The sequence below is a fragment of the Orbicella franksi genome, chromosome 1, assembly GCF_964199315.1.
Source record: "Orbicella franksi chromosome 1, jaOrbFran1.1, whole genome shotgun sequence".
Lineage (NCBI taxonomy): Eukaryota > Metazoa > Cnidaria > Anthozoa > Scleractinia > Merulinidae > Orbicella > Orbicella franksi.
In genome coordinates this window covers 31,980,478-32,003,710 of record NC_138145.1, presented here as the reverse complement: position 1 = coordinate 32,003,710, position 23,233 = coordinate 31,980,478, and the positions used below count along the sequence as shown (strand labels likewise).

Here is a 23,233-nt window from a genome sequence, read left to right as displayed (position 1 = left end):
ATCGCTTGTCAAAATGGATGGTCCAATCCCTATTCGTCTTTTCAACCCCACGTCATATCCAAGGCGGGTCTACAAAAACACCCTGGCAGCGCTTTGCGAACCAGTAGATAGCAATGAGGTAGATGGAGAACCGTGGTTCAGGAACGCTCAGAAGGCAGAGACTGAGGTACGAGTTGCTCGAGGATGTCAACCAAAAGAATGCGCAAACCAAGAGCAAGATCAGCAGCGATCTCTGCGCGTAGAGCTGGAGGAATTGCTGCATAGAAGTATGGATGGCTTGAATGATGAACAAATCGGAGTGTTGACTGACTTGCTCAACGAATATCAAGATGTGTTTGCTACCTCTACAAACCCTTTCGGCCGCACCAGCATAACCCTGCACAAGATTATCACAGGGGAGTCCAAACCTATCAAGCAAGCACCGAGGCGACTTCCCTTAAAATTGAAAGAGAAAGCGGAGGAAGAAGTAGAGAAAATGTTGGCCAAAGGTATTATTGAGCCGTCATCGAGTCCATGGTCTTCTCCCGTAGTCCTGGTGAAGAAGAAAGATGGAGCGATACGCTTTTGCATAGATTACCGAAAGGTGAACGGGGTTACTGTTAAAGACTCTTATCCACTTCCGAGGATCGAAGATTGTTTGGATGCGCTGTCCGGGTCGCAGTGGTTTTGTACATTGGATTTAGCTAGTGGTTATTGGCAGGTAGAGATGGCAGAAAAGGACAAGGAGAAGGCAGCATTTTCCACAGGTTCTGGCCTGCATCAGTTCAATGTGATGCCCTTTGGTCTTTGCAATGCTCCGGCCACATTCGAGAGGTTGATGGAGAGGGTTCTCGTGGGCTTACCTTGGCAAATACTGCTGATTTTCCTGGACGATGTCATTATGCACGCTAAGTCATTTGAAGAGGTCGTGAGGCACCTACGACTCGTTTTTGAACGGCTACGATCTGCTAACCTAAAGCTCAGCCCAAAGAAATGTGTTTTGTTCCAGAGGAAAGTTACCTTTTTTGGGCCATGTCGTAGGTGGAGATGGAGTGAGTACTGACCCAAGTAAGACAGAAGCTGTCAGTGCCTGGCCAGTTCCACGCTCAGTCGCGGACGTTAGGAGTTTTCTTGGCCTCACGTCCTATTATCGCCGTTTCATCTATGAATATGCCCACATTGCTAAGCCACTACACGAGTTGACTGAGAGTGGAAAGGAATTCTCATGGACGGAGGCCTTGTGATAAGGCTTTCTGCACTTTAAAGGAGAATCTTGCCTCAGCTCCAGTCCTGGCATACCCAGCCCTTGATAACACGTTTATCTTGAATACTGACGCAAGTGGGGTGGCAATCGGAGCTGTCCTTTCACAAGTTCAAAATGGCACTGAAAAAGTGATTGCATTCTTCAGCAGAGAAAAAGAAAAGAAAAGCGGAAAGAAATTATTTTGTCACACGGCGTGAATTACTTGCTGTGGTAGATGGGATACGCCATTTCCACCATTACTTGTACGGAAGAAAATTCACTGTCCGAACTGATCATGGAGCTTTGCAGTGGCTGATGAGCTTCAAAGATTTGGAAGGACAAATGACACGATGGTTAGAAATCCTGGGTACTTATGACTATGAAGTAGTATACCGTCCGGGAGCCAAGCATGGGAATGCAGATGCATTGTCGAGGAAACCATGCGGTCGTTGTGAGTGTGGATTTTACGACAGAATCGAGGCAAGGCGCGAGCCCGATGATGGCTCGTTCTGTGGTGCAGGTACAAGGAATGGAAGTCGGGAACGTAATTTAGGAGCAGGTTCCTCTCAAGAAATGGAACTATGGATTGATGGAATAACGAGAGAGGAACTACAAAACGAGCAACGATGCGACCCCATTTTATCACCTGTAATAAGCTGGCTGGAATCTGGACAGGGGCGACCTAAGTGGGAGCAAATTTTTTCTCTTTCTCCAGAGCTTAAGGGCTATTGGGCACAGTTTGAGAGACGTATCCTGAAGGAAGGGATTCTGTACTGCAAGTGGGAGGTCGCAAGTCTCCGGCAAGAGCAAAGCTTAAAATTGGTCATTCCTAAGAGTCTTCAAGAAAAAGTGTTGTTGTCTCCGCATGACTCAGTGACAGCTGGTCATCTGGGAGTGAAGAAGACCCTGCAGCGTGTCAAGCAGCGGTACTACTGGTGTGGAAGTAGCCGTGATGTAAAGGCGTGGTGACGAAACTGCTTTAAGTGCTCATCTCGAAGAAAGCCGCAGAAAAAGTTTCAAGTTCCACTACAAGTTTACAATGTGGGGGCACCCCTTGAGAGGCTCGTCATTGATGTATTAGGCCCTCTGCCGGAAACAGACCAGGGAAATCGGTACATTTTGGTGGTTATCGATTACTTCTCGAAATCGGTGGAGGCACTTGCCATGCCTGAACAATCCGCAGCAACTGTGGCACATCTCTTGGTCACTGAGGTTATTTTCAGGTTTGGTGTTTCCCTTGCAAATTCACACTGACCAAGGACGTAACTTCGAATCGGTGCTGTTTAAGGAAGTTTGCAGGCTTCTGGATATCGAAAAGACTCGGACAACACCCTTGCACCCACAATCAGACGGGATGGTGGAACGACTAAATCGTACGTTGTAGGCTATGTTATCCAATTTTGTCCAAGAAAACCAGCGGAACTGGGATCAGCTACTACCTCTTTTGGCCATGGCTTATCGGTCTGCGATACATGCAAGCACTGGCTGTACACCAAACGAGCTAATGTTTGGACGCGATGTCAGGCTACCTGTAGATCTTATGTTCGGTTCTCCCCCGGTTCTAGTCACACCACCAGATTCCACCGACTTTGCCTGGAACCTGAGGGAACAGGTCAGAAAAATACACCAGCTTGCCCGTGACAATTTGGACGTTGCGAGCCGACGACAGAAGCGATTATATGACCAGAGATCTCGAGCAAATTCTTGTCAGAAGGGAGAGAAGGTGTGGTTGTACAATCCTCAGAGCAAGAAAGGCAGAAACCCCAAGCTGCAAACTCCATGGGAGGGTCCCGGGGAAGTTACCAAACAAGTTACGGACGTAGTTTATCGAATCCAGAGGACCCCAAGTGGAAGCCCAAGTTTGTACACCATGACCGCCTGAAACCATTTCACGAAAGGCACATGTTGAGCCAATGAATTTGGAAGTTGGACCCGGGAATGCTATTTGTCAAGAGTTACCATTTCAGTCTGATCAAGACATTTGGAACGGTTCATAGTTACATTTAAGTTCCATTTAAGTTTAAGTAAAACATTTTCAACAGTTCAAAATTACATTAGAGTTTTCGGGAAAGATGTTTTTCAAGTTAATGTTTTCTCCTTTGTCGTTGTTTTTTTTTTGATTATGTAAAATACCGTTGTCGGCTTTAGGATGACCCTTGATGCGAGGACGCATCTCTTTTATTGGAGGGGGGAAATGTAATGAAATTGATATAGTGATTGCACGAGCTATGATGCGCGTGCTAAGATGTATAACGGTTGTTTTTGAATGTATACTCGCACGAGTTCTAAGACTAAGAGACGGTTATATGGCGAGTACGGGATGCGCAATGTACTCGTAATACAGGGTAAATAAGGGACTCACGTTAGTAGACTTGCCATGTACGAGTAAGCTAAACGTTGAGAGTCGAGTAATTAAACCGTTGGCTGTTGGACTCCTTGATTGGAAGTTGTTGTCGCCCGCGCGCGTTACAATATTATAGGAACTTAAATTTCGAAATAAAAATGAGGGGTCCCCATGTTCTTTTAGGAGCAACAGCATCTTGTTCATACCCAATAAATCCTTATAATAGCACCATGATGGTAGTCACGATTGCTTGCCAAATTCACGTTTCCGACGAGAATTGGTCCATATTTATTTTACACAGAGAGATTTATTACTCAGTTCAAAACAACAGAAAAAAATGATAGGTCACCATACTCGTTTGCGGGAAAATGACGATTTACCTCTATGGCGAGGTCCAGCCGTAAAGAAAAAGCCCCCATTTTTTAATGCGCGCGCGCTAAGCACGCGTTAAATTATGCGTAGTACTGTAGGGATGCGCAATGCAATACTGGGGAATGACCTTAATGTTTATGTTATTATCTGCAAGGTGGGAGGACGATGCGGCTCTTGTAATGTGGTCTTTAAACTTGGATGTATCAATCCCTGCAGAGGATAACACTGACTTGCACCATCTGGAGATCGTGTCCTTCCTGACGGGGCCATGTGGCTTTACATAACTTAGAAGCAATTGCTTGCTGTCCTTTCTAAAGGGGGTCGTTCTTTTTAGATATCTTTTGGATAAGCAAAAAAGAAAGGGGTGGAATATGGGTCCCTATAGAGTTTGTTTCACTTTGTCTGTAATCTGGAAAATGCATTTGTCAATTGTCAGCTCCATGTTGTCAGTATTTAAGTACTTGATTGTCTGACATCTTTGTCCACTTAGGAGGCTCAGAAGAAATGTCAGCTTTAATGTGAGTACCTTTAAGCTGAGTTCTGGGGCTGCAGATCTTCCACGAAAATAATTAAATACAATATTCAAGTCCCAGATCGATTTGTATCGAGGTAGCACAGAACGAAGCTCGAGCATTCCTTTCATAAACCGTCGAACAGTAAGTAATTGTCCAGATGGAATAGAGGAATTGATGTTGAGTTGTAAAATTGGTGACAACATGCTTCTAGGCGTATTGATAGCGCTGTAAGATTAGCTCTTCTCGTACAGCATAGACAAAAAATCCAAGGTAAGGGGTAGGGGTGGTGACAAGACATCGCAGTGTTTTTGTTTACAAAATTCCAGCCACTTCTGGAGGTAGGTCTGATGTTGTCACGTCCCTTCCCGCCAGGATGCAACAATCACGGCAATAGATCTGGATGTGAAGCCTAGACCCTCGAGTTGTTGCCTGATAGTAGACAGATGAGGAGACTAATTTTTCTGTGCAGTGGATGGTTTGCCTCTGGAAATGTAGGAAGACTCAGAAGATTCTTGGATGGTGGAAGGGTGATTGGTGGAAGAAAAAGAAGGGACGTCATAATTGGGTACCATGGTTGTGTTGGCCACATTGGAACTCTCATTATCCCTGCTGCTTTGTCCTGGATGATTTTTTGAAGCACTGGTAGAACGCAACTAAAAGGGGGAAAACAATAAAAGTGTTTATCAGACCATGAGAAAGTAAATCCATCAATGTAAGATGCATCTGGGTCTGGTTTGAAAGAGCAGTATATAGGAAATTGTCTGTTAAGCCGGGATGCAAATAGATCAATCTCTGGTTTGAAATTAAGTGCATCCAGTACTTTGCCCTGTAGTGTGGGGCCAATCATCCATTCAGCATCCTCAGAGTAAAAATCTCTGGATTCTTTGTCAACTCTACAATTAGAGGAGCCTGGGATATGGGCAGCAGTGAGCCATATTATATTATGTGACATACAGAATTCCCAAATTTGAACTGCAATTGAGTTACATTTATTGCTGTGACGTGCCCATATTATTAATGACAGAAACCGCGGTGGTTTTGTCAATCATAATTTTCAAATGCTTTCCTGAAAGTGAACTTTGAAAATATTTTAAAGCAAAAAGGGCTGCCAAAAGCTCAAGGCAGGTGATGTGATTTTCAGCCTCAGAAGGTGACCATCGTCCTCCTGTTGAAGTGTCATTCATGACAGCACCCCAAGCCATAAGGGAGGCATCCGAATACAGTGTAATATCTACTGGGAGATGGCAAATGTCATTAAAACTATCATCCAGATTATGTAACCACCACTTCATATCAGCAACTCCTTTCTTAGAGACAGACATCAGGGAATCAAAATCGCCTTTTGATTGTTTAAGTGCCCTAATCTTGTCCATTTCAAGGTATCTATAATAAAGTGCACCATATTTCACACCCGGGAAACTTGAAATTAGATAACCAATAATTCTTGCAATGCCTCGGACCTTGACTGAATGAGAGTTATGTATGGCAGAGAGCAAGACCTCTTTTGTTTTACGTATCTCATCTTCAGTAACTCTGTCTATCATTTTGATGGAGTCAATGACAAAGCCTAGGAAACTAATTTTCTGTTTTGGTATGAGAACAGACTTTTCTGGATGGACGACAAGTCCAAGATCATCTAACATCTTGATAGAGTCATTAACATTAATTACACATCTCTGATATGTGTTGCCCTGTAGTTAGAAATCATCAATATATCCACTGATAATGGGGTTTAAAAGCCTTATTTTCGGAAGTGGTGGCTTCATCATTTTTGTGAATTTACGAGGGCAAGTAGATAAGCCATTAGGGAACACTGCAATCCATGATATGTGAACTTAAGATACTTCTGAAAATCTAGGTGAAATGAATTCACTAGGCTCGTGGTTACATGAGACAATAACCCCTTTGTCTAGGAGACTTTTAATTTCTTTGTCAACTAAACTATGTGATTTCTAGGTATAGAGTTAGGAGGATGTGACACCTGAGAAGGTGGATCAGAAAGAAATTCTATGCAATCTCCAGAAATAATTTGGAGAACACTAGCATCAGATGTTAACCTCTCGCATTTATGACAAAAGGAAGGCAACTGTCCTCCTTTAAAGGAATTGACCTTAACTCTAAAATTAGGGATGAGGTGAGAAACCACGAAAGGGGAGAACTCATTTACCTTGGATTTGACGTTATTCAATTCTTGGTAAATTTCTACTTGTGTTGGAAACGGTTTTGCTGTTGGTTTGACTTGGGGGGATATGAATTCCCCCCTCTATTCACCAAAAAAAGGTTTACTTTGATTTCCATGGAAGTGGTTTCCTCTGAGTCGGTTTGCTACCGTGGCTCTTTGATTTGTTTGGTCCCGTCCTGTTCTCAGGAGTTATGGAACTCATTAACTTATTAGTTGTCTTAAGCTCCTGTAGTGTTTTGGGAAGATCCTCACCAAATAAGAACTTTACCGGCTTGAGAGTTCTTGAACAAACCTGTTTGAACTCTTGGTTGAGGTAAGGTCGTATTGCATATCTTCGCGAACGAACGAGGCAGCTCTCTAATCGGGAAAAGGTCACATTATAGGGGCCTTGAACGCGTTTTTGCGAAACGCAACGAATTGTGGTATCGGTAATAACAAAGGCGCAAGCAATCCACCGTAGGAAAAAAAGATGGCGCCTGTACATTTTACCACAGTGCCTTGCGAACCTAACACAGCCTACAAGGCACAAAGAAAGCCAAATTTTTACAATGTTTGTCCCTGTACTAAGGACATTGAGTAGCCTAGGTTTGAGGATTTTATAACTTTTCTGTACGCTTTTATGAACGTTATTAATGTTTTCGTGCGCTAAGAACTGTGGGTAAATGTACCAGTCGCCATCTTTTTTCCTACGGAGGATTGTGGTTACGCGCGAATAGCAGAATTCAGATGCGCAGTCTGATCTTGTGCTCTCTCTCTCTTGCATCGTTGGTCGCAATGTACGAAGGTCAGTGACAGTTTTCTGCTGTGTATATTGCTATTTTTGACGCTTCTTTTATCGTTCCTGTTTTCCTTTACAAACTTTTCTTTGTAAACTTAAGTCTTTTCTGTATTAGGCAGCTCTCTATTAGATGCGCAGTTTCCATGTGCTCTCTTCGAGCGATGAAAATAAAGATGAAAGCTATCCGGTCAGTGTAAAACGCAGACTGCAGATTGCAGACCGGAGGTAAAATGGAGACTGAGGGTAAAATGCAGACTGCAGACTGCAGACCAGGGGTAAAATGCACACTGAGGGTAAAATAAAATATTAATAAAAAAAAAATCACAATCAAATCTGGATCAAATGAAGACTTGGGAGTGTTCGTACGCGTACCCGTAATTTTTTTTTTCCAAAATCCCGAAAACTTAAACCGAAAGGCGTTTCCTAGCCTTAGTCATACATTATATTATCAACCTCGAGTTCTTGAACTCCCGCAGTTTCCCACAAGGGCCCGAACTAATCGTAATTCTATGCATCTTACCTTTGTTTACGTATCGGCCATTTTGAATTTTGTTTACGCGATTAGGTCTGGGACCGACCAACTCTTGCAGCGCATTCCTTTCATCCTGTTTTCATCGACAAAGTCTGAATAACGTTCAAACCACCGCGTGTCTTAGCTGCTACAAATGTCCTTGGAATTGTTCGGAACACAAGGCAAGCAAAACACGACAGCACAACAATAGGGCAAGCTAAACTTGTAGGTGTCGAGCCTAGTCTGTGAAAGACATTCAATCTTTGTACTCGACTTTAATATATCAAGAGGTTTGTGAATTGGTATTTGCTGAAAGGTGACAGTCGGCTATCCAAACACGAGAATTTATAACATTTCGGCATTCTCAAATAATCGTTAGTATGACCATTTTGATAAAAGAGATGCTAAAACACGACGTGTACAAAATTCAACTTCATTTTGTACGAACACTCTTTATTTTATCCTTATGACGCGTTTTTGAGTTATTTTTTGTAAAAAAAATACCTCTTAGTCGGCGCGTCGGGTATGTTATGGACGGGTCAATGGGTGAGTGAGTGAGTGAGTGAGTGAGAGATGTATGTATGTCACACCAATCAGATTGGATCTACTATGAACAGCCAATCGAATTTCTTGTTGTAAAGGTAAATGGTACGTGAGAAACACAAGGTATGTATAAACACAAGGACTTTGGTAATTGAAAAATAAAGAGTGACGTGTATGTTGCCGGTTTGTGATTTTTAGTCCGGTTTGGAGGGGAGTGTGACAGTTACATAAGTACATTGGGCTGTTTTAGAGTACATAATTTTCAGTGTAATGGTGGCTAGTTATGAACGAGATGAGTCTTGAGTTTTGAAGCAGTTCATGAGTAGTAGGCAAATGGCACGAGATATTTTTATTTTTAATTACAAAGGGTAACTTGATACTTTTGTTTTTCACAAGGAGTTAATTCAATTAGAGGTCACGAATCGTCGGTTCTAGTTCTTAGGACATGTTTTAGAGGAGACGAGACTATTTAGATTTGAAGCAGTTCTAACGTTTACAATAGTAAGTGCAGGTAACGATTGTTTTGTTCTTATTGCATGCAAATATGACGAGATATTTTTATTTTTTAGTTACAAGGGTGATTTGACACTCTTGTTTTTCACAAAGTAGTAAATTCAATTAGAGCTGACGAATCGTCGCCACTTGTTCCCACGAGATGTTTGCTATTTTTAGTTACAAATGGTAACTCGACACTTTTGTTTTTCATATGGGAGTAAATTCAACAAGAAGATCTGTTAGATCTTAAAACCGCGCTTTTAAAATTTAACTATTTTCTTAGCACTACAGTTGCAACGCAGTGTACATTCGAAAGTAATCCTTGATGATTCATTGATTACTGTAGACATCACATCACTTGATCAACACAGACTGTACTATTGCACCATCAGTCGTAGCCGTTGCGAAATCTCCGATGACGTAATAGGGTTAATCTGGAACTTTCTTTGGGATATGTATGGGCATGAAGATACGAACACTATTAACAACAGCTTTCTTTCTTAAAAGTCAAGTTTAAATTTAATGTTTTCCTTGAGTAAAGGGCTAGCAAAGAAGTCACACGAGTCACATAATTCAAGAATTGCGTTATCGACGGCTATCTTTAGTACGGTGGTTATTTCCCTACCAATGACGTAACCATTGCATGTCCTGACATGTTCTTTGCTTGGCTTGCAAATATTTCATTTTCCTTCCGATCTATGAACTCGCTGCGATGAGAGAGCCAAAGAATTTACTTCATTTGCCTAAAACCACAAGAAATACTCGCAAACTTGCAAATAAATTAATGACCGTCGCTTCTGGCGAAATAAACTTCCAAAGTAAACACGATCTTATTAGTCACGTAGCGAAAGTGAAAGCTGCAACGTCAACGCATTCCATGGCTGACGTAATACCTTTTTTTAGCGTATTTATTAATCCATTTGAATCCAACGCTTCGATAAAACCAAAAGAAAATATATTTTACCCACAACAAAGGAAACAATATCCGTAAAATTATCCGTGTATTAATGTTTTAACAGCTTCTGGCGGAAAAAACATCACACGTTGCGTGACTCGGAATTTGGCCGAGCGGAGGTCTGCGTCTGGTCACCGACAAAAAACAAGAAGATCTGTTCGATCTTATAACCGCGCTTTTAAAATTTAACTGTTTGCTTAGCACTACCGTCGGAACGCAGTGCACATTCCAAAGCAGTTATTGATGATTCTTTTCTTACTGTAGACATCACATCACTTGATCAACACAAACTGTATTATTGCACCATCAGTGGTAGCCATTGAGAAATCTCCGATGACGTAATGGTCTTAATCTTTGTAGAACTTTCTTCGGGATATGTATGGGCATGAGCGATATGAATGACACGCTAATAACACTATTAACAACAGCTTTCTTTCTTAAAAGTCATGATTAAATTTAGTTGGTGTTTTCCACGAGTAAAGGGCTAGCAAAGTAGTCACACAAGTCATATAATTTAATAATAAAACTCTATCCCGACCGATGTATCGATTTTGGTCACTTCAGTGACCACAGATTGAAAACGTGACAGAAAATTGGCGTTACTTTCGATGATCTCATCATTAGCCAATTATAGGCCATCTTTCAGCTCTTTTCGTCATATCTCCCCCTCGGGAGAATTTTGTCAAGTTAGCTAATTTAGTATGCAAGCCAACGTAATGGCGGTCACCGTCGACGAAATGTTTATTTGATCAAAATTGGGGCAAAATCTTTCGGAGATGGAAATCAGGACATTTGTAAGGATACAGAAAGTAATTTGGGGCCGGTTGCTGGCTTCTAAGGCTGAATTATCCAGAAGTAAGCTGTATTTTCGTTTTCGTGCCGAAAGCCGCGCGATGAAATGTTATCGGCTTGTTCTGCTGTCTTGTTCTGTTTTTCCCTTGGTCTTTCTTGTAGCCCGCCGAGGCCAGTCTTTCGTCTAAATCAGTTGAAAAAAGTTCGAAAAAGATATTCCCATTCAAGTTTAAGCCCTCAGGCGATAATTCTGGAGATTTTTGGCCGAAACGTTCGGCTTTGTTATGTTCGTGTTTTTCGGTTGCTATGGGCGACTGTGGCTTCCTTTGTTAGGTCAAGTCTGGGGAGTGAGGTCACAAAAAAATTCTAATTAATTCTGGTTTTGTTCGATTTCGCTGAAATTTTAACACGATAAGGCTGGATTGTTAACGAATAGATTTACCGCCTGCCGATGTGTGGAAGCTATTAACGCTGAAGTGTTATATCGCTTCGAAGTCAGGGTTTTGAAGAGATTTTTTTGCAACGTGTGGGTTCGGCGTGATTTTGTAATCGGAGGTTTCTGTTGACCCCGAAGGAAAAAATATCCGGAAAAGGTCATTTCATCGACGATTCAAAGGAATATAAATATGTATATGTTCCGAGCTAAATTTCGGCTGAAAAAATATAACTTTTGACGAACGCTGGGTTTTTAATTTTTTCCCGCGAAAGTCAATATCGGAGATGAGATTTATTAATGTTTCAACAGCTTTTGGCGAGTAAACATCACAGGTTGCGTGACTCAAAATTTGGCCGAGTGGAAGCTTGGGTCTGGTCGCAGACAAAACTGCGAAAAACAAGAAGATCTGTTAGATCTTAAAACCGCGCTTTTAAAATTTAACTATTTTCTTAGTACTACAGTTGCAACGCAGTGTACATTCGAAAGTAATCCTTGATGATTCATTGATTACTGTAGACATCACATCACTTGATCAACACAGACTGTACTATTGCACCATCAGTCGTAGCCGTTGCGAAATCTCCGATGACGTAATAGGGTTAATCTGGAACTTTCTTTGGGATATGTATGGGCATGAAGATACGAACACTATTAACAACAGCTTTCTTTCTTAAAAGTCAAGTTTAAATTTAATATTTTCCTTGAGTAAAGGGCTAGCAAAGAAGTCACACGAGTCACATAATTCAAGAATTGCGTTATCGACGGCTATCTTTAGTACGGTGGTTATTTCCCTACCAATGACGTAATCATTGCATGTCCTGACATGTTCTTTGCTTGGCTTGCAAATATTTCATTTTCCTTCCGATCTATGAACTCGCTGCGATGAAAGAGCCAAAGAATTTACTTCATTTGCCTAAAACCACAAGAAATACTCGCAAACTTGCAAATAAATTAATGACCGTCGCTTCTGGCGAAATAAACTTCCAAAGTAAACACGATCTTATTAGTCACGTAGCGAAAGTGAAAGCTGCAACGTTAACGCATTCCATGGCTGACGTAATACCTTTTTTTAGCGTATTTATTAACCCCTTTGAATCCAACGCTTCGATAAAACCAAAAGAAAATATATTTTACCCACAACAAAGGAAACAATATCCGTAAAATTATCCGTGTATTAATGTTTTAACAGCTTCTGGCGGAAAAAACATCACACGTTGCGTGACTCGGAATTTGGCCGAGCGGAGGTCTGCGTCTGGTCACCGACAAAAAAAAAATAAACCACGGGTAAACCTAGAACCGCGCTCGGCCCATGGCCGCGCGGTTAAAAAAAAAAACCACGGGTAAACCATGAACTGCGCTCGGCCCATGACCGCGCGGTTAAAAAAAAAAATAAACCACGGGTAAACCTAGAACCGCGCTCGGCCCATGGCCGCGCGGTTAATTAGAGCTTACAAGTTATCGGCTATTGTTCCCAGGATATTAAACAAAAAAAAAGCTTTCCTTTCTAGAGTGTTTTTACGTCTCTGCAGTAGCAGTTTAATATTTTTATTTGATGGGGATTTTATGACATTCTTTTCAGTCCGATATTTTTAAAGGTAAAAAGTATGAAAACTGTTCAAATGTTCTTTGAAGACTGTGTGGCACCAAGTTAAAGTGCAATTTAATTAAATCAGACTTTCAGCGTGTCAGAGAGGTTTTTTTTCTCTTTCTTTAAATTTTCGGTGAAGTAGTGTTGTTGCGTTGTGTTGTGTAAAAAGAGTAAACTTACTACTCGTATAAAATGCGAAAAGTTCTATTAACTTGAGTATTTTTGAGCAAAAATTCCTCTTGGGGGCTGGAAGGGCTCCCGATGGGGTACTCCCAGAAAAATTGGTTGGGGGTGTGCGGCCCGCTTCCCAAAACCCTTACCCTATTTATGACCAAAATCTGCGATATTCCTTACCCTATTTATGACCTGACCAAATATTCGAAACCCTATTTACGACCTGACCCTCAAATCAAAACCCTGTTTCAGAACTGCGTTATAATTAGCTCCCTAGTTCAAACCAATGTTAAATTACCGTAAACATATAAATTTGTGAAGGGCTTTTGTTGATTTTCTTTTCGATAATGATGAAAAAGTGGCTTCTTCTTAAAGCATACCCATATCAAGGCTAGAGTGCAAAAACCGTACCCTATTTATGACCAAAATGGCCAAAATCAGCTAAAATCGATACCCTATTTATGACCAAAACGGCTGAAAAACCATACCCTTCGGGGCCGCACAGACCTATATAGCCCATATAGAGGAGTCTCCCCCCTCCCTCGGGGGAAGGGCTACGTCATCGGTGAGTGAGGGAGTTATGCATGTGCGCGTGTCAGACCAATCACAGTGTGGGTTGTATCAAAAAACGAATAAAATTGCCTGTTAGAAAATAAGATGGTATTTACATTAATCTGGAGACGTGTCAGATTACTGTAGTTAGTTCGGTCAAACATTTTATGGCTTACTATTTAGTTATCTTACCATTACCGATGTAACATCGTATGTGCATCATAAACTCCCAGTTTCTTTCTTGCTGTACATCGCAACCAAAAAAACCTGTCAAATCAACCGAATCATTACTGTAAACAGTTCCACGAATGCTCCTATCTCCGAGACTTGTAGTTCACAAAAAAATAACTCTTACACGCCTTGCGTGCCTATGTTTTATTATTGCGTTCGACGAAGTGGAACGCAAACCTACTTTTGACCTGTGGCTTTTCAGAGTTGGTCTGCCTGTGCACGGTTCCAAGCCGAAAAAAACCACATTCCTGTAAGGACACCAAAATGGCCACCCCGCTTGATTTTTGCAGGGGCATGTCACGGCCAGTAAACTGATACCGTTTAATGCTAAGACATGTGATAAGACATGTGGCGAACATGTGAGTATGTGAGCAGGCCATGTGAGCTCGTCTTTCCGATGGATCTTTTTTGACTTCTTTCCATCCAGTTGCCGTACGCCTCGCTATTATGTGCTCTCAGCGTTAGATTTTAGCGAATTTAAACGCTTCGACGGCAGCATTTATCGCACTCTGGGAGAATTGTCCTTGTTTATTAACACGACTTGGCTTTGGGATGATAACCGTAGCAGCAGCTACATTTTGATCGCATTTGCTGATTAGTTCCAGTCGCGACAGATAGCTCAGTCTTTATCCGGTCGAAATTTTATTGTTTGGAATCGGTGGAAAAGTTCTCTGAAGGCAAGCTCCATAAGACTACTTTATTCATCTGGGAAAATACTCGAATTAGTCGCGAAACGAGCACGCGACGGCAAATGCTAGCTTGAAATAATGTACGTAATTTAAATATTCCATGAAACTTGAGAGACCACAGAAACTGGCAGCGTCACGCAACGTATCAACAAATCGTGACCTCTTCACTAGCATGGACTTTGACACTATGCACATCTGACTGTAAAACCTCGGTTGCTGCTGAAAAATGTTGATTTTAGCAATAGACAAAGGTTGAAAGTCAGCTAGTGAAATCATTTATTTACGATATATAATTATATATTAAAGTGAGCGCGTCGAACGCACTCTCATAATCTCTGATTACTACTAGTTAATATTATATTTTACCCTCAGTCTGCATTTTACCCCTGGTCTGTAGTCTGCAGTCTGCATTTTACCCCCGGTCTGCAGTCTGCGTTTTACACTGACCGAAAGCTATCGGAAACAACAGGAACATCAGTCCAGAATATCTAACAAATCACTCTTCTGGAGTCTCGTCCAATATTAACAGAAGTCGTTTGGAAAATTACCGAAGCGAAGAAAAGTTAATGTAGGTCAAAGGCGCCCGCCGTGATAGAGAACCAAGTCAGTTCAAAATTTTATCGTTAGTTTACCGTAGGTGTTAAAGCTCTCAAAACCAGAAGTGTAGAAGTAAACCAGTTGTAATCACTAGTGATATTGTGCTATTGATGATGTATAACTGTGTCAATTGCCACAACAGAAAGCAAAATTTTGATTTTTAACCAGGCGTCTGTTTTACAGTTTGAAAGAAGAGTTCCCTCTCGGCTAGTGTTGTTCGCGATCTGTTGAAGTTAATATCATTGAAAAAATCACAGTTTTTAGCGGTACCGTTTATATTTTTTATCTGCACAGCTGTAGTCAACATTTTGGGAATCACACGGGGGAAGAATATACTCAGTCATTCCAATCCTTCGCAAAAATTACGGCTTGTTGTTATTTAAAATCTCGAACTGGAAGTTATTCAGCCGTGACCTAAAACCTTCTGGAATGTTCTATTTCTCGTGCAATATTCGAATTTAGAAACCTTGCAACAACGCTATTTAATTCTTAGAGACGTTTCTGGAAATTCTGGGTGTACTTGTATAAGAGCGTGGGTTTTGTCCGTAAGAGAGCAACGAAAAATGTGCCGTCGATAAAACCAGGAACATGGAACATTCCGGAACATCCCGGAACATCGCATAATTATCATAATTACGCGAAAAGTATGTAAAATGTAATTTTAAAAAATTAAATCAAACAAAAATAAACTGGTATCAACTCGGAAAATAGAAACAAAACGAAAACATAAAAAAGGAAAAAAGAAAAATGAAAGTAACTGCAATGAGTGAAGGCTAACAACAAAGAAGACTAATCCATTCCTTCCAGCCGTTCACCGTCAGTTTAATCACGTGACTGTCCTTTATTCCCAGATTTCGTTCTTCACAGAAAACTAAGGTGGAGGCGTTCGAACTCATTAATCAGACCTAAAAGTATGGGTACACGAATGTGATTTCTTTATTCAATTCATTACGTCAATACAAAGATATGCGTATACACGACTGTTTATTATGTATAGTAAAGTAGTAAAGTATTGTAACGAAACTCGTGTAAATAGTTTTGTGCATTGCAATAATAAAAAAAAAAGTATACACGATTTCTCATGAAGAAATAGTTTCTCCATGAGATAGAAATAGAAACTCTTCGGTATCGAGATTCTTGTCTAAACTAGTTCGGACTGCTCGACCTCTGATGACAGTGTAAACAAATACAAACACAAAATTTAAAAACATTTGGCGACGCGCCCGCTGTCTTGCGGGGTCGCTGGTCAAAACTTCATTGTCTCTAGAAATATTTGTTACAAGTGTTGGCGATCTGAAATTGAATTCTTAGTGTCACCAACAGTTCAGATGTATCTCCTGGAAAATGTTTGTCCAGTACAAGTTAATACTTAATTAATTAAAAATACTTTTACCACAGGCTATAATCTATTCATCGCTAGTTCAACTTCACGTGCAGATCGTTATCTGACATTTGATCAAACTTAGTTTTCTATCGAGCCATTCGAACACCACCAAAGTAAACCAGACATGCGAAAACCGCGCGTGAACGCGCTGCTCTATAAATCTTTGATTACCACTAGTTTATTAATAACAACTTGCTTGTTACTCGGGCTTCCGGAAAGGCCGAGTCTGCACTTAGTGGGTCATAGTGCTAGGCGTTCCTAGCGGAGCGGCGCGAAAACTGGGGATGATAAATAGCAACATGAAGATGGAATAGGGACAAAACTATGAATACTGACTTAACAACCAACTGTATGATGCTTAGACAAACACCTCAGATGTTGAAGAAATCAGGGATCAAAAAAGGAGAAGCAATGAATTACCTGGCATTCGTCGTCAGAATCGTCCATGTTTATGTTGAAAAACAGAGTGCTGAAAAGCGACGTGACGCATTTGGCGGGAAAGAGGAGAGGAGCCTGCACTCATTGTGGTCAGTTGAGTGAATACCCAACGCTCCCTACCCCTCTGCTACCGACTCCCCTATCCCCAATAATATCTTTTCATATTTCAAGCTGATACCAGTTTATTTTTGTTTGTTAGTTTTAAAAATTTAATTTTACATGTTCCAGGTTTTATCGACAGCCCGAAAAATGTAATGAAGCTTAGTGCTGCTGAGTGCTGTAATCCGAGAAGTTGAATAAACCAGTTTGTTAATGTTACCGACGTCAGGAGTTCTGCATTGACACTCCTTCAGTGACTCCTTACATCCTCCTTCCCTACGGCAGCATTTTGTAACATTTAGGTAAACTAGTTATTTATTGATGTATGAATAGAAGTTCGCAAGGTACTCTCCAAACTATCAAAAGAGAAGGGGTGCAAGGCATTAGCTGATTGGATGAAGCCATGTTAGAGGCATCTCCATTGGAGTGCCACATCAACCTTCGGATGTCCGTCGTTTCGCCTACACGATCGAAGTCGATTTGCCTACATTAAAGTCGTTTCGCCGACACTTTGGTCGAAAATATTTTGCGAAGATAGATGAACATCACTGCCCACAGGGAGCAGAGGAGTCGTATTTGACCGTATTTCCAGCTAAATTCACTGTAAAATTGTAGCGCGAATCGTTTGTTGTTGATTTAAAGGATTTCAACAGACGTGTAACACGATGCACGTTAAGGGGAATCCCGATTTTTCGAACCTCCAAGGGAAACGAGAATTGGTTCGAAAGATCGGAGATTTCGAGAAATCGAAGGTAAAAGTACAGCGTTGGACTGAGGAGGGGAAACGACTTTTGGGAGGTTCGAGAAATCTGGATTTTACACAGTTTGATCACGTACAGTTACTTGAATCAACAATATATCGATCCTCTGCTCCCTGTCCGACCCAGTTATGTCATTTAGAGAAACGAAGATTTTTATACAGTTTAGTTAAGTAGGCACACACACATATCATTTCAAGTTAAAAGTGAAGTTTAATTCTCTGTTCTTTTGGTAGAGTTCTTGTTGGTTGTTGGTGATCTTTAAGTTTATTAGCTCGTTTGTTGAGACAGCCGGAGCGTTCAGCATAGCCGCGCCGTCGCTGTGAAATACTCTTCCGAAAAACATTATTATAATTATTGTAAGCCTATTTGTCAATTTTTAGATAAGTATTTAGTATTTAGTGATAAGTATTTAGTGTAGGCGAAACGACTTCGGTCGTGTAGGCGAAACGACTTCGATGTAGGCGAATCGACTTGTAGGCAAAACGACTGGCTACCCAACCTTCAGTGGCAATGGAGGGGATATTTGAGTCAAGTTTAAGACATTTCTGAGCCACATTATTAACAAGCACAGTAATCTTGATGATCCACTCTTTAACAAGCGTGTGCATGGGGCTTTGCAACCAAGGAGATGGTTCACAGGACTTGGTATACACTGTTCAAGACTGCTTCCTGGTCTTCTATTCATTTGAAAAAGTGCACTATACAAGAAATGAGAAAGGAAAGAAATTAAAGTTAGGAAAATAACCAATGACATTTTCCTTCCCATTATGTATTCTATATTTTAATATCAATGTGATTTTGGAAATGAATGTAGTGATGCAAAAATTATTGACAATTAGCAATAATTATAGAAAGAGACAACTTATATGTATTTGACTTGATAGAGCACGACAGGTTAGAACTACTGATATTACTGTATACAGTAATGCATGTGTGAAGACAATTCTTGCTCTTTACTGATTAGTCGTCGTCTGATTAGGGTCTGTTGTTTATGATCGGCTATATATTGCCCTTACCAATAATTCGTTAATAAAAGGAATCATGCAAGTCTCTTTTGACGCAGACCAGCAGTTTAGAAGGATTTCATTCTGTTCTAAATCAGTTTGCCCCTAAAATGATAGCCTACTCGTACATTAGATTGTACTGCAGGCGAAAATTATGTTACGTTTCTTTGTTGTTGTTGTTTTTTTTTTTAACTTTAGGCATTAATTTGAGTTTCAAGTTTCTAACCTTTCAGGCTCATTGTTGGCTGCGGATGTTAAAAACAGAATTTAACAACTTTTTTTTATGTAAATTTACTTTCCATGCACATTTTAGCTGCTGGGCATTTCAACTTTAACTTGCCCAAAGATGTCAAACAACGAGAGGCAGACGGAGTTGAATGGGTGGAAGTTTTCCTCCCCAAAACTCAAAAATGGGCAAGGAACAGTGTGCAACGTGAGGATCAAAAACAAATTTGGTTAGTGTAAAATCTCTCCTACAAATATACTAGCAAGTGTTTAGTAGATGCTGTAACTGGTAGCAAGCAAAAGTTTCTGACAACTGTTTTTTAAGTTTCAACGCTGTATGTTTCTTCGTTAATCCAGCAAAAGATAGTTCATTGCTTGCAACTGCCTGCCGTGTGAAACACTGCCTGCAACTGCCTGCCGTGTGAAACATTGCTTGCAACTGCCTGCCGTGTGAAACATTGCTTGCAGCTGCCTGCCGTGTGAAACGTTGCTTGCAGCTGGCTGCCGTGTAAACCATTGCTTGCAACTGCCTGCCGTGTGAAGCACTGCTTGCCGCTGCCTTCCGTGTGAACCATAGCTGAACCATTGTCAGCTCTGTACCACATCACTCGCCGCTGCCTGCTCTGTGCCACATCGCCCGCCACTGCCTGCTCTGTGCCACATCGCTCGCCACTGCCTGCTCTGTGCCACATTGCTCGCTACTGCCTGCTGTGTGCCACATTGCTCGCCACTGCCTGTTCTGCGCCATATTGTTTGCCACTGCCTGCCGTTTGGCACACTGCCTGCTCTGTGCAACATTGCTTGCCACTGCCTGCTCTTTGCCATATTGCTTGCCACTGCCTGCCCTTTGCCACATTGCTTGCCATTGCCTGCTCTGTGCAACATTGCTTGTCACCGCCTGCTCTTTGCCATATTGCTTGCCACTGCCTGCCCTTTGCCACATTGCTTGCCATTGCCTGCTCTGTGCAACATTGCTTGCCACTGCCTGCTATTTGCCACATTGCTTGTCACCGCCAGCCCTTTTCAACCTTGGTTGCCACTACTTGCTCAGTGAGACCTTGGTTGCCACTACCTGCTCGGTGAAACCTTGGTTGCCACTACCTGCTCTGTGTAACCTTGCTTGCCACTGCCTGCTCTGTGAAACAGTTCTTGCAAAAAAACAAAATCGTGAAATCCATGAAAGTTCACTCAGCTTGACGAAATTTTGCAAAATCTGCCAATTTCGTTACTGTGTACATTGCTGGACAAAAGGGGAGACAAGTCAAAGAATGAATTAGGTCATATCCTAAAGATCTTGAGTTATAATTTACACAGTGGAAGTCAAGACCTCACGCACATTGAAGCACAAAGCAATAATAACATTCCCGATCAGAGTGCAGCCACCCATTGAATGCACTCCCTAATCTACGAGTACTCCTAGTTGTAGGCCTACTGTAGTGCTTAATGATTAGAGGTTTTTATTATCCCTTTGCCGAAAACTGCTATTTAGTATAGTTTACCTCTTTAGCCAACTGGTTTTTGGCATGCCGAATAGTTCAAATACTACAAAAGGTGGAACCTTCACTCGGACGAATAACAGTGTTATAGAGTGTTAAGAGTGTTATAGTGTTTTTTAGAGCAAGTGGGTCTGCACCAATTTTCGAGTATGACAGACCCCAAAAATGCGGTATGTGGATTTTTCAACTCTGCCTATTTACACGAGATTTAAACAATTGAACCCAGTGGACGCCTAACAAAATATAGTCAATGCATTCAATTTGAACAGCAGAGAATGATCTTTGTATGGTGTTGTAAATATTGTAAATATGCGAGTCATGATAAAAGTTGTTGTTGTTGTTGTACTGCTTAAATTAGCACCTCTCGTCATATAAAGTAAAGAGTAAAGTAAAGAGCAAGTAAAGAGGCTCCTATTAGGCGTAACGAGACAAAAAGTTTGATTTGGGTCCTTTGTATCAGTGTCTTCTCTGGTCTTTAGTTTGGATACGGTAAATACGACATTCACTAACAACAAACTCAGCAGCGTCACTGCGTTGTGTATCAATTATTGTATTATATACAATCTTTGAGTGATTAGGGAGTTGTTTGGTAATTAATTCGTGACTAATATAAAGCCGATATAGTGCGGCTGTTAATTTTCCATTTCGTAAATGGGCAATGCCATTTATGTCTTTTGATGCTATCATCGGTAACCAATCCTTTGTTAACGGTGAATGCCATTTCTTCTCCAGTGTTAGCTTCCAGCACAAGCGGATTAGCGGGCTAGCGCGATACACGAGCGTGCGTGCGACGCGCGAGAATGAGTGCAGAGTTGCCTGTGAATCGCTCTAGCCTGCTAATCCGCCTGTTCTGCAGGTTAACTGAACAGACACACGGCAACATGGAATCTATTCGTTAAATAGCAAGTGACTTCATCGCTGCAGCGTTGGATGAGCATTGACGAAAGAATTTAAATTAGCTTTATTGCTCTGGTCATCCAACATGACCGCCAGGGTCCTTGTCATTTGAATGTCTCGGGAATGGTTGCAAACCTCCTACAGATGCAATTGAAGTATATATGAACACTTGTTTCAGCGATTAATTGAATGAAAGTTTATTCAAACAATAGCAGTATAAATATAACAAAAAAAATACAGAATGCAAAATGCCATTACAACTAGTACCATTAGGGTAAGCCACAACTAATGAAATATAAAAACTGTACAAGTGTGTGCAAAATTTCTCTCTCAAATGTTATTTACTTTAGGAAACGTAAATATACAATATAAATGCATTTAAATTAAAATAAAACCTCTACAAAAGACAATTTTGGATGTACCTCACAGATTTAAAATTTATATTTTATGAAATTGCTAATTCCGAGGGAAACAGTTTAGTTTCCCAAGAATCTCGATTTTCCAGAGACGAAGTCGAGGGAAACATTGAGATTCGAGGGAACCAAAGGAACTTGTGGTTGGTTAGAGAGCGGGCAACAAATGCTTAATTGTCACACGACCGGCGACATTTAGATTTAGCCATTGCCATTTGACCAAAAATCAACCAATAAGAGCGCATGTTAGATGCAACTTAACTCCGATCCAGTTACATAACAAGAAGTGTTATCTGTGGAAATATGTTGCAAAATGTCAACTTACAAACCCAAGTTTGTATTTAGAATAACACTTGTCGATCGTCTCGAACAAACTTTTAGGCGAGTTCAACTTGAGAACTTTGGAAACATCACTTGTACCTATTAATCAAAAATTGTAACAGAAAGAAGTGCATTCTTATATTAAAGTCAACATTACATAAATAAAAGAATTCGTGATGATTGCCTATCTGTCAATTTCATAGGTCTGAAAGTGCAATAGTATTTGGTGGAATGAAACTTACTACTTTCAAACTCGCTCATGTGCCGTTGCCATAGAGACATAAATAGGCACTATTATTAGCATTAATTTTAAACTCTCAGCCAATCAGAATAGCGTTATTTTGTTGAGTGCAAGTATATTGTAAAATTCTTTTCGCCAAGTTTCATCTACACTGTACCTGTTATAAGATTATTTAAAAATACTGTTACACACTGGTGTAACAGTAACAATCCTCGGCGTTCCTCATAGTCCAAGCATTTTAGCGAATAAGTCACCCTATCACTAATTGCGACAGAAAGTATCTTTGCAGTTTTAAAAGCAGAATCATGTCCACCACAACATATCAAAAGTCTAGAAGAATCGAAGTGCAGGAACACAACAAAATTCCATTATTAATGTGGTAACCCCGATGCTCGACATGGAAACGAGGCTACAAGAAAGTTTACAAGTTTATGTTAATTGTAATGTCGGGAAAGCGTTACTTTTTGTTTGAAAAACATTACTCTAACATTTTGAGACTGTTCATAAAGATAGCCTCAGACCAGTAATGACTGCAGGCTCAAGTTGAAAGGTTATGCAATGCTCAATATGGCCACCTCCACGTGGGAGTTGTCTTGTTTAGGTGGGCATTTTTTTGTTTGATTTCTCTTAGTATTTAGCGATATGACTTTTGATTGGAGATTTAGATGGAATATTAGGACGCTGCATACATAAAAATAGCTGAGAAATCGTTTTTAATTCTCTAAAGTACGAGCGTAATAGAGTTTCACTATTGAGCTTGCAAGTATCTTTGTAACAGTACTTGGTTCACAGCTGTTTTGTATTTTTCATCAAAGAAAATCTTAATATTATGTGATGTTGAATTTATTAAATCAGGAAATTTGTAAAAATTAAAAGTGTTCTACACAGACAAGCGGAATAGTTTGCTTTCATTAAAACGTACGAGATGAGTGTTTGGAACAAAACAAACATCTGCAGCATTTCTATAGCAATGTCTGT

The 23,233-nt window shown here is 40.7% G+C and overlaps 1 protein-coding gene across 1 annotated transcript in view; it reads right to left on the bottom strand.

Annotated features, from left to right (window-relative positions):
- Positions 1–21,449: 21,449 nt before the first annotated feature.
- Positions 21,450–23,233, bottom strand: part of LOC145479292 (uncharacterized) — an 83,549-nt gene continuing 81,765 nt past the window's right edge. The window contains exon 27 of the mRNA XM_081457620.1: positions 21,450–22,113. The gene's annotated coding sequence lies outside the window, so the exon portion shown is untranslated. The remainder of the gene's footprint in view (positions 22,114–23,233) is intronic.